This window comes from Euphorbia lathyris, chromosome 4, assembly GCF_963576675.1.
Source record: "Euphorbia lathyris chromosome 4, ddEupLath1.1, whole genome shotgun sequence".
Lineage (NCBI taxonomy): Eukaryota > Viridiplantae > Streptophyta > Magnoliopsida > Malpighiales > Euphorbiaceae > Euphorbia > Euphorbia lathyris.
This window is the reverse complement of record NC_088913.1, coordinates 957,502-965,178: the sequence shown is the minus strand read 5'-3', so window position 1 is coordinate 965,178 and position 7,677 is coordinate 957,502. Positions and strand designations below refer to the sequence as shown.

The following is a 7,677-nucleotide window of genomic DNA, read 5'->3' as shown; positions in this document are numbered from 1 at the left end:
ACTTGCATTATTGTTATTGTTATCTTTCCAGTTAAAGTTAGGATGATTCCTCCATCCAGAATTATAAGTATTAGAATAAGGATTATTAGTTTGGTTTTGCCCTTGGACAAAATTTACATGTTCGATCTCACTCATATTTTCGTAATCCACATCCGTTTGGATTGGATTACCATTGGTATCGCGTGGTGCCATAAATTTGTCAATTTTGTGCGATAAAGCAGAAAATTGGGCTTGTAGCATCGCGACTGGATCAAGTTCAACTATACCTTTAACTGATGATGTGGTTGAGGATGATGGTTTTGCCCCCGGCATATGTCCACGTTCCGCGGGCCACATACTGCTGTTGATTGCCATTTCCTCCAAAAGTTCTCTCGCTTGGGCTGATGTTTTCTTCATAAATAGCCCTCCCGACATAGCATCTAATGAACCCCTAGTTGTAGGATTCAGTCCATTGTAAAATGTTTGCATTAAAAGTTTGGCGGGTAATTGGTGGTGTGGGCATAAACGTTGAAGTTCTTTAAAACGTTCCCAAGTTTCATAAAGAGTTTCATTATCATTTTGAGAAAAAGATGTTAACTCTTTTATGACTCTTGCGGTTTTTGCTAAAGGAAAATATTTTGATAAAAATGCTTGGACTAATTGTTCCCAAGTGGCAAAAGTTGCGGCTGACATAGAAGTTAACCATTCTTTGGCTCTATCCTTCAAAGTGAAAGGAAAGAGGCGAAGTTTGATTGCTTCTGCAGTCACATCTGGGATTTTAAAAGTGTCCCAAATTTCAAGGAAATTTGTTAAATGGGTGTTAGGATTTTCGTTAGGTAACCCGTAAAATGTTACATTATTTTGCAACATATTAAGCAAAGCTGGCTTAATTTCAAATTTGTTTGCGGTGATTCTGGGTCTAACGATACTATTGGTCACACCGGCCACACCTGGTCTAGCGTAATCCATAAGTGTTGGTGGGTCTGCCATTTTTTCTGGCTCGGTATATGTTTTTACTGGAGTCTTATTTTTGTTTTTCTTGTTCTTCCTAATGGTTTTCTCAATTTCTGGGTCTATAGGGTCTGGTACAATGCCTGAACTTCGAGAACTGCGCATGAACCTGAAATCTTGCACGAACCGAAACTACATACAAAATAGAATTTTGAAAAATAAATAAATTAGTAAATGAAAATTTATTAAATTATAAAAGTTAAAATAAGTATGTTTAAACCTAGATTCGAAATAAAACACGAAAAATTTAAAATTTTGTCAAAAATTTTGGCGTTCCCCGGCAACGGCGCCAAAAACTTGTTGAGCGATTTCCGCAAGTGCACGGTATACGCTTGTAGTAATAAAAGATATCGAACCCACATGGAACGCTTTTTAACTAAAACTTTATTTAATTCGGTTTTAATCACGTGTTTAGGTTTAATAAAAGAAATACGTTTAATTGATGGAATTGGTTTTGGTAAATTAGGATTAGATAGAAGTATTATATCGAGTTTAGAGAACAGTTCTGTCTTGGGATTTTGATTAAAAGATAGATACTACCGTAATTGGAATAAATAGAAGGTATAAAACTTATTTTCATAAAGCAAAGAAAACAACTTTAACTTTGTAAAGATTATGGGCATGTAACAATATAGCGATTTATTCAATTAAATGGCTTTGAACCGTAGAAATCCCCCTGATGTTGAGGTGATTTCTACCTTAATCAAACTAGTATTTTATGTCTGATAAGCCGCGATCAGCGATCATGTCATCCATAAAAACTAAATCTGTCAAGTGTTCAACAAAGTTCTTATATGAATAAGATGGAATAGAACATTTTAATAAAAACACCAATTTATCATTTTGAAAATCATTTTGTCAGAACAATATCAAAATAACAACAGTAAGAATGTGTTGAATAAATAAGTATATCATTAATGAAATGTGAATTTTCACAAGTTAACAGAGAAGTAGAAACTTGGATAGCATTGTAACGAAAACTTTGAGATCCGGGTTGACAATCTTTCCCTCAAACTCCGTAGGTGCGTCAAACCTCATGCGCTTCAGCCGTCAATTCTTCTCGCTGGATCTTCGGAATAGAGACTGCTAGGTCCACTACCAGAATGAAAACTTGTCTCTGATCAACCTTAGAAACTAAACTGATACTGTGTTTATAACTAATCTAATAACAACTTGTGTATAGCAAGTTTGTTTACAGAAATGAAATCTAACTTTCTGATTCTTTTCTGAATCAGAAACTCAACATAATAACTTTCTTCTCTAATTTCTCTAACTTTTCCAACCTCTCAACTTCTGAAATGGATCACTTATTTATAGTTGTTGAAGGGTTGTAAATGATGGGTCGTGTCCGTTGGTGAAGGGCCGCTTTTATCCAAACGAACAGACGCGTTTCTCGGATTAAAACATGTGTTTTGTGTGCAGAATACTTCACTGTCGCGACTGAGATTCTGAAAATCTCAGTCGCGACAGGGGGTATAGGGGCGAGTTGAAGACTTTGTCTCAGTCGCGATAGAGAGATATTTCCCTGTCTCTTGACTGCTTTTCGTCCTCCTTGAGCGTTCTTCTGGCTGTTATGCGTTCTTGGTACGTTTTTTAGGTTTTTCCTCCATTTTAGCTCCGTTTTAGCTCCGTTTTCGCTCCTATTTGGATTTAACCAAATAATTAAGTACCTTGCATCAAAGAAGTAAATAAAGACGTAAAAGTATTCTAAATGAATATAATTAGCACGATTTCAATGTAAATTTAATGTATTTATGTATGATATTTTAGGTATATTTTGGGCTTAACACTCGTCGCGAGCTGGCCATGCCAGCTCGCCCGAGCTAGCCTCCAGGGGCTTGCTCGGCCGAGCAGTGCCTGGGCAGCTCGGCGAGCAGTGCCTGGGGAGCTTACCGAGCAGCGCCTAGGCAGCTCACCGAGCAGCGCCTGGGCTGCGCGACGAGTAGCGCCTGGGCAGCTCGCCGAGCAGCACCTGGGCTGCGCGCCGAGCAGTGCCTGGGCAGCTCGCCGAGCAGCGCCTGGGCTGCGCGCCGAGCACCGCCTGGGCTGCTCACCGATGCTCAATTCACCGAGCGACTGCCGGGGGTCCCCGAGACGCGATTTTCACTCGAACTCGTTCCTGCTTTAGCCTGCACATGCACGAAAACTCCAAATAACATTAGTTCCGAGGCTAAATTGACCCACCAATCGCTGATTTTGAGTAGACACTCCGTTTGGTGCGACTTTTGGCGGATCAATTAGCTATAAAAGATAATGGAATTTTAACATACATGCTATTTTGGCCATATTTGCCTAAAATAACCAAGAAAACGAGCCTAAACAACGAAAAGTAAATAAAACATTTCCAATTTCTAACTAACTCACACAAAAGCTTATAAATGCGAGAATTGCTTACTTATTCATGAAATAATGCTAAAAATCGTCCTAAAACCGTACCCAAAGATAGGGGTTTTTGACCCCTATCAAACCTCCTCGCACTTAAAACTTTACTTGTCCCCAAGTAAACTAAAAAAACTAAACCCGCAATCACAAGCAAGCTAGAAAACCTCCCGGTTTGACTAGGTGCTTGACACAATTTCGAGCATCTGTAATTACATGCATTCGGAAATACAAAGTAGAGACATGATATCCAAAGCCGCATTTCGATTATCATAGGTCATATGTTTTAAGAAAAGGACACATGTTCAATTAAACGAGCTTAAGGGGATAGCTAAGTAAAACACCTCACCATAGGTAGTTCACTCATTTCACACAATTTTGGTGGCTAAAGTGTTTACTCTCGGCTTATGTTCTTGCTTAGGATTACGTTGATTTTTCACGTTCATCCGAGTTCCTCTACTACGCTATATGACTCCGATGATATCAAAAACAGCCTCGAATTAGGGTTGTAATGTGGTTAGAGGGTTAAAGGTACAACAAGGGTTAGGAGTTCTAGCGCTAGAAAAACAAAGTTTAAAATGGCTTTAGCAAATTGTGAAGTGATTGAGCTTTTTATTTACATATTTTTTTTTCTGAGACGTTCTAATTTTAGAACTGGGGAATAGAGTTCTCCCTCTTTTGTTCATCTCTTTTTCTTTTCTTTTTCTCTTTTTCTTTTTTTTTTCTTTTTGGATAGTAATGCTCATTCACTTCTTAGCCTTTTGGCTTGCTACTATAATGCCATAAACAAAGGCTCAATGTGAGCTTTGCAAAAACTCGGGTTAGGTAACAAACCAAGTGATGGTTTGCAAAAATTGGGTTAGAACGAAAGAAAAATCTACAAACTACAAAAATACAGGCTTAAAGGGGCTTCCTAGAGTGGATGAAAAAGAGAAAATAAGGTAAAGAAAAGGGTTAATTCTAGTGAGGATGATTCATCGTTTACCATCTCAAATCATTGCATGTAGGTTCAACTCAGTATTAGGTGCAAAATCTGTAATCTTTCCACAAGTCAAAGCATTCACACAAAAATGTCAAGAAAAAGAGCTTTTTGATGTTCGCTCTTGGGCTCAAATTCAACTCATAGTTCTTGGGTTTCAATTTTGTGCTTACTAGTTCTCCCCAAACTCAAGTTTAATATCACATGCCTTCAATTCTTAAGTTATCTACATAAGTAATGATTTTAGCATTTCTTCAAAAGTAGGGTCTAAATGCAAACTTTAGCTCATGCTTTTACAGATACAAGGATTGTGTCCTACACCTAAACTAGTTGTCATGCAATCTTAGATTCGGTTCTCAGCCCTCAAGGACAAATAACGAAGTTTAGATTCGAAGGAGGTTCACGGTTTTAGGTCCTAAACATGCGAAAACATAAATAAAACCCGAAAACGCTAAACTAAACTAGACACGACGCAACAAAAATTTAAAAATTATACAAATTTTTGTAAGTTTGTCTACCCCTCCTCCTCACACTTAAATCATGCAATAAGTTCCAACATTGCATACAAAACCATCAAGCGCATGTGCAAAAAGTTAGGGTGGAGAAGACAACTTACTGATTTTATCGCAATTGCCAAAAACTTGATGATTTGCGGTGCCAAATTTTTTTTTTATTTATTTATTTCAGCTCGTCCCGAGCTGGCAGGCAGAAGGTCCGGAAAAATATATATATATATATATATATATAAAATTTTAGTTTAAACCGAACACTGAAAATAAAAACCTAAAAGAACTAAACCAACCTAAAAGTATATCTATAAATTTTATTAAAAAGAAAAACAAACCTAGAAAAAGTTTAATCCAAACTTGGGTTGCCTCCCAAGAAGCGCTACTTTTATAGTCGGTTAGCTCGACGTAGAGTTCCTTCCTAAGTATAAGCTTCTATCCGCGTTAGGAACTCGAATTCCTTAACATAATCCGTACCTACAAAACGGATTAGGAGCCTCAAATGAGTTAAATAAAAACAAGAGGCCAAATTTAAACAGATTATGAAAATGTTTGGTTTGCTCCCTTTTGGATTCTCTTGGTAGGTCGAAGAGAATGAAAACTTTTGAACAAGGAGTAAATCCAAACTTTTCTAACTTTTGAGGAAAATGTAGTTCATATACACAAGCTTCAATCTGATCATTTATTTCTATCACATGATTTAGGATTTTAGGTTTTGAACCGAGGTTGCATACCGCTTTCGGTTCCTCACTTACCTTGAGTGATGCATGTGATAGTGGGCTTGGTTCTACCTTTTTGTCGTTCCTCAAGGAGATGGCTTGAGTTGATTCCCTTTGTGGGATTTCTATGTTTTCCTTTATGCCTGGGAGAGCATCTCGGGATTGCTCTTGCATCTCATGGTTTATTTGAGCCAATTGGTTGCTCAAGTCCTTGCAAACCTCCTCGTTGATTGTAAGTTGGGCTGATATTCCTTTCAAAAGGGACAACACCTCATCTCGTGAGCTAGAGGGTTGTGGAGGAACTTGGCTTGCTTGTTCGTAAGGAAACATTCCCAATTCGTTTTCCCTGTGCTCATTAACAAACCTATTTAGAGGCCTCAACATGCATGTTAGGGTTCCCGTAGGACAGATTTAAGTGTTGAGGTCTCCTCCAATCACTACCATAAAAGTTGTAAGAATTGGGGTTAGAATTATACCTTTGGTGATTACCCACAAAACTTACACTTTCATTGGTGTTGAGGCTCAGTTTCGCCATCAAGATATCCATTTTCTTATTTAAGTCGGCCATGGAGGGATTGGGAGCCTCATTCTCCAGGGCATGAATGTATTGTCTTGATGGGATTGTAAACTTTTGAGCTTGCCACTAGACTCTTTCTTGCCAATTCATTGATCAGAGAATGCTGAGAAAAAGTGAAGTTCTAGCACAAAAGTTGATAAGTAAAAGTATACAGTTATGAACAAATACAAAAGATATGAACAAGTATAGAAGTTATAAAGAATTATATATAAACAGGTATAAACGATATAAACAAAGGATATTCACAAAAGAATGCCTAAACTAACAAATCGACCTTTGGTTCGATATTGCAGAAGAAATAAATCCCCGGCAACGGCGCCAAAAACTTGATGCGCCTTCCGTAAAGAAGACTCACTAAGGGATAAGTGTACCCCGTCGTTATCAAGTAATAAATCTGGAAAGTCCAGGTATCGAATCCACAGGACTTATTTACCACAAGTATCGAGCTACTTGGTCTCAGGTGTTATCTAGGCTTTGTGGGTTTTGAGTTTGTTTGTTTAAGTTAATGTACTCCTAGGTTGAATTATGCTACTCCTAGCGAAGTTATACTAATTCTAACTAAGTTATTCTATGCCTAATTAAGTTAAACTACTGCTAATTAAGTTATACTACTCCTAGGTGATCTTTCACTAATGCAATTACCCGAAGGAACATGGTATGAACAATAATAATGAAGTTAGGTTATTAGGTCTATTGATTAAAAACCTAATCTAAGTCACTTGTATTCAAGGCGATTAACCCTACTTACCCTCCTGAAGTTCCTAGTGCGTGATTCCCTTGTAAGGCCGAAACTAGGTCTAAGGCTCAGCAATTTGGGCTTAATCAACTAAGAGGTCGTCAATCTCCTAGGCTCTGACTAGGTTAGATTCAGCTCACAATATGTGCCTACTAGATTTTGGGGCTTTTGAATGAGTTAAACCAATTGAATAAAGCGTAAGACAAAGATTAAACAAATAATCAAAACAAGAACTTTTTCCATGTGAGTTGGAAGACACATAGTTTTCTTCTTCTTTTTTCTTTCAAAACCAAACAACAAAATCCCCTAATGGAGAAACAAATTCTTCATTACGAGAAATAAAATGCATTTCTCGTTTCCAACAAATGGAATCTTTCGCCTCTAAATAGAAGTACATCATTTCAGGAAGGGCCTCATTAGACTCTTAAAAAAAAGATACATGGCGATGGTTGTTGACTACAATGGGAAACCACATAATCCTAAACAATAAGTGACCAATACTTGAAGAATTTGCGAGTGGGTGCCAATGGATCTGGAAATAATCGAGATTTCCACGAGTGTGTAATTCAAATCAAGAGTATGTAAGGGACAACAACAACAACAAAGTCTTAGTCCCGAAATGATTCGGGGTCGGCTAACATGAACCATCATATAAAACCGTAAAATCAAGTCGTGTCAGCAACACAAATTCTCTCCCTCCACTCTGTCCTATCCACTACCATATTTTCCTTAATCCCCAATAAACTCATATCACTCTCGATTACCCACTTCCAAGTTTGCTTAGGTCTCTC

At 37.7% G+C, this 7,677-nt stretch overlaps 1 non-coding gene across 1 annotated transcript; it reads left to right on the top strand.

Moving 5' to 3' along the window:
• Nucleotides 1-484: 484 nt before the first annotated feature.
• LOC136228128 (small nucleolar RNA R71) lies at nt 485-591 on the top strand. The gene has a single exon (XR_010688462.1). It is a non-coding gene; the product is annotated as a small nucleolar RNA R71 (small nucleolar RNA).
• The last annotated feature ends 7,086 nt before the right edge of the window (nt 592-7,677 follow it).